This window comes from Pongo abelii, chromosome 21 (genome assembly GCF_028885655.2).
Source record: "Pongo abelii isolate AG06213 chromosome 21, NHGRI_mPonAbe1-v2.0_pri, whole genome shotgun sequence".
Taxonomy (NCBI): domain Eukaryota; kingdom Metazoa; phylum Chordata; class Mammalia; order Primates; family Hominidae; genus Pongo; species Pongo abelii.
Genome location: NC_072006.2, coordinates 38,984,445 through 38,995,436, shown reverse-complemented (window position 1 = coordinate 38,995,436; position 10,992 = coordinate 38,984,445). Strand labels below are relative to the sequence as shown.

At 44.4% G+C, this 10,992-nt stretch overlaps 1 protein-coding gene across 10 annotated transcripts in view; it reads left to right on the top strand.

Moving 5' to 3' along the window:
* Positions 1 to 205: 205 nt before the first annotated feature.
* NCOA6 (nuclear receptor coactivator 6) overlaps positions 206 to 10,992 on the top strand; it is a 110,401-nt gene continuing 99,614 nt past the window's right edge. For 7 of the 10 annotated variants that reach the window (XM_024238685.3, XM_063720624.1, XM_024238688.3 and 4 more), the window contains exon 1: positions 214 to 386. The gene's annotated coding sequence lies outside the window, so the exon portion shown is untranslated. Of the gene's footprint in view, positions 387 to 10,992 lie in introns of all 10 variants that reach the window. The other 3 variants (XR_008517126.2, XM_024238690.3, XM_024238683.3) reach the window with 2 other exon arrangements.

The window sequence follows — 10,992 nt, the reverse complement described above, 5'->3', positions numbered from 1 at the left end:
GAATAGCCCTGGGAAGTCGACAGAGACCCATGAGATCCCAACACTAAGCACTCAGCACCGAAGCGAGCCGGCGCGCGCTCCACCTCGCGCTCACGGGGACGTCTGGTCACGTGGGCAATGCCCCGCCCCTCGAGTCCGCCCCGCCCCCTCTCGCGCTCCCTCCCTTTCTCCCTCCCTCCCCCTCCCTCCCCGGCCCGGTCCGGCCCATCCCCCTCCCCGCCGGCTCCGTGAGGCCCTGCCGGGTCGGGCTGCGGGCGGCCGGGCGCGGGCGGCCGGACAGACGGGCGCACGCGAGGACTGACGGACGGACGCACGGAGGGCGGCGGGCACGCACGGCCCGGGCCGGCACTCCAAGGCCCGCCCGGGAGGGCCGGGGCCGCGCTCAGGTGAGGCGACGGCGGCGCGGGCCCGTAAGGGGTGGGCCCGCCGGGCGTCCGCGGTCCTTGTCGGGCTGGCTTCGTGGGGAGGAGGCGCCGCCCGGGCCGGCGCGGAAAAATGGCGCCGGGCGACCGAGTGGCACGGTCTGAGAGCGGGCCGGGCCCGGAGCCGCCCCGCCCGCCGCGCTTGTGTCCCCGTCGCCATGTTGGGGAGCGGGCCCCAGGCCTGCGGGCGGGGGCGCTGGAGGGAGCGGCGGCCCGGCCGGGTGGGGAGGGTGCTGGGCGCGGGGGCCGGTGCACTGAGGGAGTGCAGGGCTGGCCGGGGTCTGCACGGGGTGGCGCTCCAGGCCTGGGGAACAGGCGGGAGCCCGTCGTGGGGTCGTGGTCAGGGTCGCGGAGAAGGAACACTGGGTCCGAAGGGAACCGGGATTGGGGTCTATGGGCTGAGAGGATGGCAGGACGTGGAACTGGGTTAGGCCTTAGGCGGTGTTAGAGCCCTAGTACAGGTAGGACCTGAGGATTGGGGTGGAGGCATGGGGGCCAAGCTCAGGCTGTCAGGGCTGGAGCAGTTCTTTGCTGGGAGGGAAGGAGGTGATTGATGAGGAATGAGGGCCCTTTGGGTACAGACGCTGGTATCAGATTGGGGCAGTCCTTGGGGTGCTGGGGCTGAATTGCAAAGCTGTGTAACTCCCAAGGCTCTGAAGACTTATGTCCCAAGCATCCTCCACCCCCTATTGGGGGAAGAAACAGGAAAAAGGAGGTGTTTGATGAGAGAAAAGGGGTACAAAGGGAGACTGAGGTTTGGGTGCAGGAGCTGGCCGGCAAAAGAGGCAAAGAGAGTGGAACTGGTTGGCAAGAAAGGAGAGAACCTTTATCAACTTAGGGAGTTGTGTGTGTCTTTAAAAGGAGGGACCTGGATGTTTGGGGGCGGTGACCCAAGGTGTCTTCCCAGGAAGGGGCCAGCCCACAGCTTAAGAGCAGAGTCACCTGGAGAGGTCATCAGAAAGGCGTTATTGAAGCCAGTAAAATGGTGAAGAAGAGTGAATGTATAAAAACTACAAAGGCCTGAGAGATCAAGTAAAGATTTCAAATCAGGTAGTGATTTTGGCTGATACATAGAAAGGTAAAGTTGACTTTTCAAGATCTTGCAAGTTAGTGGCAGAGGGGCTACTGGAAATGGTCGGCTGCTTCCTCACTAAACACATTGCCTTAAAGGAATTTGCTAGCTGGGAGAAAGGTGTTAAGAAATGAAGCATAACATTCTTGTGATGAAACTAAAAGCAAACAAACAAAAACAACAAGAAATGAAGCATAACAGTATATACCAGATAACTATTAAATTTGTTTTGTTCCTGTAATGAGTGTGGCAATACAAAGGCTGAAGGGAATGCAAAAAAGTATAGGCAGCCAGTTATTTGGTATTTCCTGGTTCATCTCTAATTGTGCAAAGAAGTTATCTTTGAGACTTTCTAACTTTCTAGAGTTTTAAGAGGTGCTCCGGCCAGCCACAGTGGCTGACGCCAGTAATCCCAACACTTTGGGTGGCCAAGGCGGGAGGATTGCTTGAGCCCAGGAGCTGGGCAGACCCCATCTCTACAAAAAATAAAAAAAATTAGCCACCTGATGTGGCTTGTACTTGTAGTCCCAGCTACTCAGGAGGCTGAGGTGGGAGGATGGCTTGAGCCTGGGAGGTCAAGGCTGCAATGAGCCATGCTATGGTCATTCCATGACATTCCTGCCTGGGTGACAGAGCAAGACACCGTCTAAAGAGAAGAAAAAAAAGAGATGCTCCTTCTCTTCTAGGTGTTTACCACAAAGGAACACAAAATCCTAAAAAAGAAAAGTGAAAAATTGTGGAGACCCAGAGTCTCTATTTTGTTAATTGAAGTTGGATCATGTTAGAGAAGAATTCAAAGTTCGCATGGGCTATGGGAGAGTTCTGAAGGAAATATGCAAATTAGTCATGGAAAATAGGTCCAGGGCCCCATATAATCAAAGAGAATTAATGAACAAAAAGATTATGCGGGCGTATATAAAATAAAACTGTCAATACCATATGTATATACAGCAACACGATTCATTTGTTCTGGGTTTTTCTTTTCTTTCTTTTTTTTTTTGTTTGTAGAGATGGGGTTTCAACATGTTGCCCAGGCTGGTCTTGAAAGCCTGAGCTCAAGTGATCTGCCCACCTCGGCCTCCCAAAGTGCTGGGATTACAGGTGTGAGCCACCGTGCCCAGCCTATTCTGGGTTTTTCTAATGCAGGAAGACCTGACCTTATCTGTGCCATGGACCCCTTTCAGAATAATATTTTTTAATTGTATAAAATAAAGTACATTGAATTATAAGGAACACCAATTATATTAAAATACAGTTTCCAAAATATACAAACCTAATATGCATATACTTGTTTTTCAGCACGTTAAGAAATCCGGTTTAGTGATGGATCCGATAATTATAATTTCAAAGACATGATGCTCATAAAGGCTACTTCAAGATTATATGCAACAACTGTAGTATGATATAAAGATATTTGAGATTTCTGTTGTTACAGAGTCACAGATACTGCTAATACTAGAATGATATGTTACCTACACTCATATTTGAATAGAATGGTAATTTTCAGTTAGAAGTTAGTAAAAGAGATTTTTTTCTCCCTATCCAAGTTCACAAGCCCCACTGAAGTCCTATCTATAGACTCCTGTCTATGAACCCCAGGTTAAGAAACCCTACTCCTACTACCAGGCATGTCTTCCATTCAGCAAACATTTTACTGTGCCTCAAGGCATCTACTGCATATCAAGCATTATGCTGGGCTCTGTAGATTCAGAGGTTTTTAAGGCAGAGTCACTTCACTTTGGGTATGCAGCCCCATGAGTGAAGTAGACATGTGGACAATCATAGTTCAGGATGGTCGATGCCAAAGAAGAGTTATTAAACGCTATAAGGACACAGAGATGGGTGTGTCTCTGCTCAAAGAATCAGGGAAGGTGTTGTGAAGGGGTGACATTTGAGATGTGTCCTAAAAGATACAGGAATTGGCCAGTGAAGTGGAGAGAAGGGCCTTTCAGGTAAAGACATGTTTTCAGGGAATGTATTAATAACTGAGTGTGGCTGGAGCATAGAATGTGTGTGAAAGCATGGCCAGAGATGAGACTAGGAAGACCATGTTAGGAACCTGGTTGTGAAGGACCTTGCTAAGGAGTTTGGACTGAATCCTTAGCTGAGAGAGGCATTCAGGATCTTCGAGAAGGGGAGTATGTGGTGGAGGTTTAATTTCTAGGAGATAAATGGATGTTCTTTGGAAGGAGAGTAGACCGAAGACCAGAGAGGTAATGAGGATCTGAACTAAGGCAGAGACTGTGGGCATTGAGCAGAGTTAGAAGTAATGAGGATCTGAACTAAGGCAGAGGCTGTGGGCATTGAGCGGAGTTAGAATTTGCAGTTGTTGATTATTGACATTGTGAGTGGCTTCGGGGGAGTTTTTTAGATTTCTGGTTTGGGGTGGTGTCTGTCAAAAGAGGTTTAAAAAAGTGAAAGGAAAATGAGAGGAGGATTCTCATTGATAATAAGGGCGATAAGGTTTTTTTGGCAGAGTAATAGAGTTTTGGAAACCATTGCAAAGGTGTCAAGTGTGGTGTAGTTTTTGGTTAAGGAAATCAGAGGTGTCAGCAGACATAAAAGACAGGGGAAAACATGGGAAGTATCCTACCTATAGTGTAGAAAAAGCACAACTATCTGTGTCAGGGGTCGACAAACTGTGGTCCATAGGTCAAATCTGGCCCACGATCTGTTTTTGTAAATAACGTTTTATTGGAACACAGCCACACTCATTTATTTATATATTGTCCATATCTTCTTTTGTGGTACCAATAGCAGAGTTGAGTAGTCATGACAGAGTTGTGTTGTATCAGCTCACAAAGCTGGAAATACTCTTTACAAAAACATTTGTCAACCCCTGATCTATGTGTCTGAGTGTTGGATGTTCAACCTCTAATTTGCCATCCAATGTCTGTATGATGATAGAGAATGAATAAACATATTGGCTCCGCCCTTTGGGCTGGATTACCCGTGCTCTGTGTACCTGCAGCATAACACAGACCCCTGAATATTTATATCAGTCAGTGATGGCAAGGTCTATTGTTCTGGAGTGTACTGTGTGGTAACTGTGGTAGTGCCAGCTTTACACGGATTAGATAATGCTCGGGCTTGTTTTGCCATTTTTCTTATTGGGTTGTCTTTTACAAAAGATTTCTTTATATATTCTGATTATTAATCCTTTGTTGTTGGTAGGTATTACAGATGTCATTTCCCAGTTTCTTGCTTATTTTAATTTTTTTTTTTTTTGAGGTGAAGTCTTGCTCTGTCGCCCAGGCTGGAGTTCAGTCGTGCCATCTTAGCTCATTGTAACCTCCGCCTCCCAGGTTCAAGTGATTCTCTTGCCTCAGCCTCCCAAGTAGCTGGGACTACAGGCATGTGCCACCACACCTGGCTAATTTTTGTGTTTTTAGTAGGGATGGGGTTTCATCATGTTGGCCAGGCTGGTCTCAAACTCCTGACCTCAAGTGATCCACCCGTCTTGGCCTCCTAAAGTGCTGGGATTACAGGCGTGAGCCACTGCGCCTGGCATGTTGCTTATTTTAAAAAATCTGTTTTAAGGTGTCATTTGTTAAAAAGTTCTGAATTTTAGTGTCAACTTTATCAATCTTTTCCTTTAAGATTTGCAGTTATTCTTTGTTTTGTTTTGAGGCAGGGTCTTGCTCTGTCACCGAGGCTGGAGTGCAGTGGCGCGATCTCGGCTCACTGCAGCCTCAACCTCCTGGGCTCAAGCAACCCTTCCACCTCCCATGCCAGTTGAGACCACAGGCATGCGCCACCATGCCCTGCTACTTTTTGCATTTTTTGTAGAGATGGGGTTTCGCCATGTTGCCCAGGCTAGTCTCGAACTCCTGGGCTCAAGCAGTCCACCTGCTTCAGCCTCCCAAAGTGTTGGGATTACAGGTGTGAGCTACTGTGCCAGCCTGCAATTGTTCTTTATATTCTGGAATCCCTACTATTGTTTTCAATGGTTAGATCTTTAATGTATCTGGAATGGATTCTTATGTGTAGTGTAAGGTCGGGTCCAGTTTCATTTTTTTCCCTATGTATAACCAGTGATCCCAGCATCATTTATTGAATGGGGCTTGCTTTCAAATTGTGAGCTCTTTTTGGTGGAGTCTGTCTGAGGTCCTTATTAAGCACTGCTGCTTGCTGATTGTGTGACCTTGGACAAATAAAACCTCATTGCGCCTCAGTCTTTAAGGATAATAGTAATCTCATAGGGTTTTGTGAGGATTAAATGAGTCAATATACGTAACGTGTAAAATAGTGCTTGGCACCTAGAACATGCTCAATAAATATTAGCTGTTCTTTAGCACTACTGTTCATTTCTGATTCCTCAGCACCTGGTACAGAGTAGGGGCTCATTTTGCCCAATTAAATTGCCAAATTAATTTGGTTTTCAGGTCAATCAGAATGGTTGAGAGTTGGGCTAAGTGTTGCAGGAGATGCTTCCAAGGAGCTACTTAGTTTTAGGGGCTGCCTTAGATTATCTGCTGGGATAGAACTCTTCTCATGCCATCACTTTTGCAGAGAACTTCTGTAGCAGAGGTTGCAAACTGGCAACCTGTGGTTAGATTTGACCTGTATACATATTTTGTTTGGTTTACACAATATTTTTATTGTCTTAAAAATGTACACAGACTTCTGAGTTTCTGACTTAACCTTGAAAAATTGGAAGATCTGTCAACAGCAAGCCCATATTCATTTATAGCAGTAACCAGCTGAAACTTTTAGGTGGGATGTGTTTCCTAGTTCTCCATAGTCTGCCCTGCTGTCTTGCTTTGCTCTTTATTTTTATGGCCCTGTAGACATTTAATTTTCTGATTCTTACTTTATTGAGGTTTTGAATATTGTCTCCCCCAAACCAGTAAATGACATATTGGGATGGGGGAGGATGGCCAGAAATTGACAGAGGAGTTTGTGGGCAAGTAAATACTAAAACCTATTTCTAAGGATGAGCCATACTTGATCGTAATGAATAGAATGATAAATGAAATTAAAAGATGAGGTGAAATTCAGCTTAGCTCCTTGAATATTTAGGCATCTACTATGTATTAGGTACTGTATTAGAAATTACCACATTGGTGATAGAAAATTAGCTGGCCAGCTTTATGAAATACTGTAGAAGAACCCTTTTTACTTGTAATGTGAAGCTGTTGTTCAAGAGAGTGGTTGGATGAGAAAGGAAATATAGGCATTATTTTCTCAAACATTTATTGAGCCCTACCATGTATTCTGGAAACTGGCTAGAACTCTGCAAGGTACCAAGATTAATCTAGCCAAGGTTTGTATGCTGAGGAATGTCTGTAATGTGTTATGGAGCTGGGATAGTAGAGAATGGTACCTGAAAGAGGTGGCCTGTGAACGAAACTGCCAAGAATAGTTAGTATCTTAATACTTGGAGATGAGACAGTGCTGTATTTTCCAGGCTGAGTGAAAGCATAAGCACAGAGGTGGGTATTTAGGAGATGGTAAAGAGTCCACTTTGCTTGGAGAACAGGATTGTTATAAGGGTGTTGTTGGAATTGAGGCTGGAAATGGAGATGAACAACAGTAACAATAATAGATAAAATAAAACCCAAAATAAATAAAACTTTAAAAAAATTAATAGTAGTAGTGGCTTTTTTCCCCCCAGTGTTCTTTGGGTAGGGTGTTTTGTTTTGTTTTTAAATAGAACCAGGGTCTTACTCTGTTGCCCAGGCTGGAGTGCAGTGGCATGATTATAACTCATTGCAGTCTTTAATTCCTGGGCTCAAGTGATCTCCTGCCTTGGTCTCCCAAATTGCTAGGATTATAGGCACAAGCCATATGCCTGGCCAATGGCTCACGTTTTTTGCATGCTTACTATTTGCAAGATAATGTGCTAATAAGCATTTCATAAGTAGCATTTTATTTAATCCTTACAACAACCTGATGAGGTAGGCACTGTTTTTTAATCCCTTTTTACATATAAAATGAGGAAGAGAGCTAACAATTGATACAGAAAGTATTTGAGTCCAGGTAATCTAATTTCAAAGCCTATCTTCCTAATCTCTGCATACCATATAATCAAATCATGGAAGGCTTTGAATACCCATTTCTATTCCAAGCTGGGAAGTTTGAACTTGATTGACTAGATAGTGGGAAGTCATCAAATGTTTTTCGCCAGTGATGTGATGAAAGCTGTACATTAGGAAAGGAAGCCTGATCGTGAAGTATAGGATCAGCATGGGGAGAAAGGAGAGATATGAAGCTAGTTTACTCTCTTACTTCTCACTAGATTGGGTGGGTGCTCCTTTAGGACTGGGCTGGTGTCTGTCTCTGCCTTCCTCCTTCCCTCCCTTCAGCTCCAGTGTCTGCCTATTTTGATGTCTGGTATATTCATTTATTTTTTTAAATGTGATCTTTTTCTACCTCATCTTATTCTAAAAAGGGCATAAAGTAGCTGCCTAGGAGCTCAATAAACATTCTGAGTTAATTAGTAAATAACTAGAGTTATATTTAGATGTATATACAAATGAAAGACTATGGCTTTGATGGAAGGAGGAATGCAGCCCTAGAGTTGGTCATATGCTTTATTTGATATACAAACTCTATAAAGCAGAAGGCCAGGACCATACCTTTACCTTGTGATGAATTGTGTATTCTATGTCAGTTATAATATTCATTATCAGTTAATAAATTAACTATATCAGTTAATATTAATGAGCACCAAATTCAGAGGGTATTCATACTTTAAATAGATATTTCAGTTTGTATTTAGCATTAACCAGCTGCAACCCCGCCCCCCCCGCGCCACACACACAAAGGCAACAAAAATTCCCATTAATCAGCTCCTTTACTGATATTGAATCTGTTGAGTATCAGTTCCATAGTACCCATTTATGTACATTTTCTTTTGCTTTTGCTTTTGTGTGTGTGTGTGTGTGTGATGGAGTCTCACTCTTGCCCAGGCTGGAGTGCAGTAGTGAGATCTTGGCTCACTGCAACCTCCGTCTCCTGGGTTCAAGTGATTCTCCTGTCTCAACCTCCTGAGTAGCTGGGACTACAGGCAACTGCCACCACGCCCAGCTAACTTTTTTGTAGTTTTAGTAGAGACAGGGTTTGACCATATTGGTCAGGCTGGTCTTGAACTCCTGACCTTAGGTGATCCACCTGCCTCCACCTGCCTCGGCCTCCCAAACTGCTGGGATTATAGGTGTGAGCCACTGCACCCAGCTGCTTTTTTTTTTTTTTTTTTTTTTTTGAGACAGCATCTCACTCCCTTGCCCAGGCTGGAGTGCAGTGGCACGAACTTGGCTCACTGCAACCTCTGCCTTCCAGGTTCAAGTGATTCTCCTGCCTCAGCCTCCCAAGTAGCTGGCTCACGCCTGTAATCCCAACACTTTAGGAGGCCAAGGTGCGTGGATCACTTGAGTTCAGGAGTTTGAGACCAGCCTGGCCAACATGGTAAAACCCCATCTCTACTAAAAATACAAAAATTAGCCAGGCGTGCTGGCATGTGCATCTAATCCCACCTACTTGGGAGGCTGAGGCTTCCATCAATTCTTGGTGCTCCTTGGCTTGTAGCTGCATCACTCCAATCTTTGCCTCTGTTGTCACATGGCGTTTTCCCTGTGTGTCTCTGTGTCCAAATTTCCCTTATAAGGTCACTAGTAGGTCCCACCCTACTCCAGTAGGAGTAACTTCATCTTAATTGATTACCTCTGCAGCGACTCTGTTTCCAAATCAGGTCACATTCTGAGGTACTGAGAGTTAGGACTAACATATTTGGCAGGGACGGGATTGGGGGGCACAAGTCAACACATAACAGGTAGTGTGTGAGATAACATAGAGGCATTAAATTAAAATTTATTAAAATGGTAGGGTAAGATTGCAACAAATGGGGTTAAGGAGAGAGTAACCAAAGGAATGATGGACATAGGAAAATGTAAGGAATATTTAGGTAATGAAATAGTGAGAAGTCTGATTTGCTGGTGTGTTGAGGAGTTGTGGAGAAGTGAAGCCAGCGTTCTTTCTTGGGGCCCTGGATGCCAGGTCTAAGACATTTGAATGTTGCTGAGTGACCAGTGTGTGGGAGCAGGATGGCACTGCATAATTTTGAAATGGTAGATAATTGATTCAAGCTTTGAGTAACTGAGTCAAGTTTTAGAGACATTCTAATATGATCAGGTGATCATGGATAAGTAAACACCCTGTAGAAAAACAGATGGTCAATGACAACACACCCAGCCTCCCTCATTTGCCTCTGCCAGTAACTTTTGCCAGCACAGTAAAGAAGTCTCTCTTCTGTAAAACAACAAACTTTGAGGGTTTTGTTAGCCCTCTCTTCTTGGTGAGTCATCTGTGGGCATTGAGAGATACATCAGCTTTTCAGGGTCTCCGTTCAAAAGCCTCCCCATGGATATTTCAGTGTTAATAGTCATGTCACACTTCATTTGATTTCAAATCATTCTTCAAAATTACCTCTTTTCCATCCTATTCTTTACCTCTTGGTTTTTCTCTGAAACTTCTTCAGTTTTTCCATAATTTTAAAAAATATTGAAAAGAATTGAGGAAAACTGAGTGTTGTTTTAAAATAACAAATAGAATTGAGGAAGACTGTGTACTGTCCAGGCTAATGATATGCTCTTTTTCTGTGTCTTTTTATTTTTAAATTATTATTTAAAAAAAAAAATCGTCTTGCTTTGTCACCCAGGCTGGAGTGCAGTGGTGTGATCATGGCTCACTGCAGCCTCAACCTCCCAGGCTCAAGCGATCCTCTTACCTCAGTCTCCTGAGTGAACACGTGGGACTACAGGTGTTCACCACCTCACCTGGCTTTTTTTTTTTTTGGGTAGAGAATGGGTCTTCCTATGTTGCCCAGGCCAGTCTCAACCTCCTGGGTTTAAGCGATACTCTTGCCTCTCAAAGTGCTGGGATTACAGGCGTGAGCCACTGTGTGTTTTTAATGGTAGCTATGTTGACCTTGCCCAGGATAGTACTGTATTTAAATTGTGAATACTCATTTGAATTGTGGTCAGTAATAGCCCTCAGGTGCTTTCTTTATTTGTGCCTAGGCAGTTCTTCCTGATTTTATATTTGCATTGTTTATACTTTCTCTAATAGCACGTGTCCCCATGAAATTTTAAATATTATGTTTAAGGCTGTACACTGTGGCTCACACCTGTAATCCCAGCACTTTGCAAGGCCAAGGCAGGTAGATCACCTGAGGTCAGGAGTTCGTGACCAGCCTGGCCAACATGGTGAAACCCCGTCTCTCCTAAAAATACAAAAATTAGCCTGGTGTGGTGGCGTGCACCTGTAATCCCAGCTACTTGGGAGGCTCAGGCAGGAAAATTGCTTGAACCTGGGAGGCAGAGGTTGCGGTGAGCCAAGATCATGCCATAGCACTCCAGCCTGGGTGACAAGAGCAAGACTCCTCAAAAAAACAAAAAAAAAATTATGTTTAAATACCTCAAATACATAACTTCTGAGTCATTTTCATATTCATACAGTCTTTACAAATTTAATTAATATAAAGTTTTTTTAGTCTTT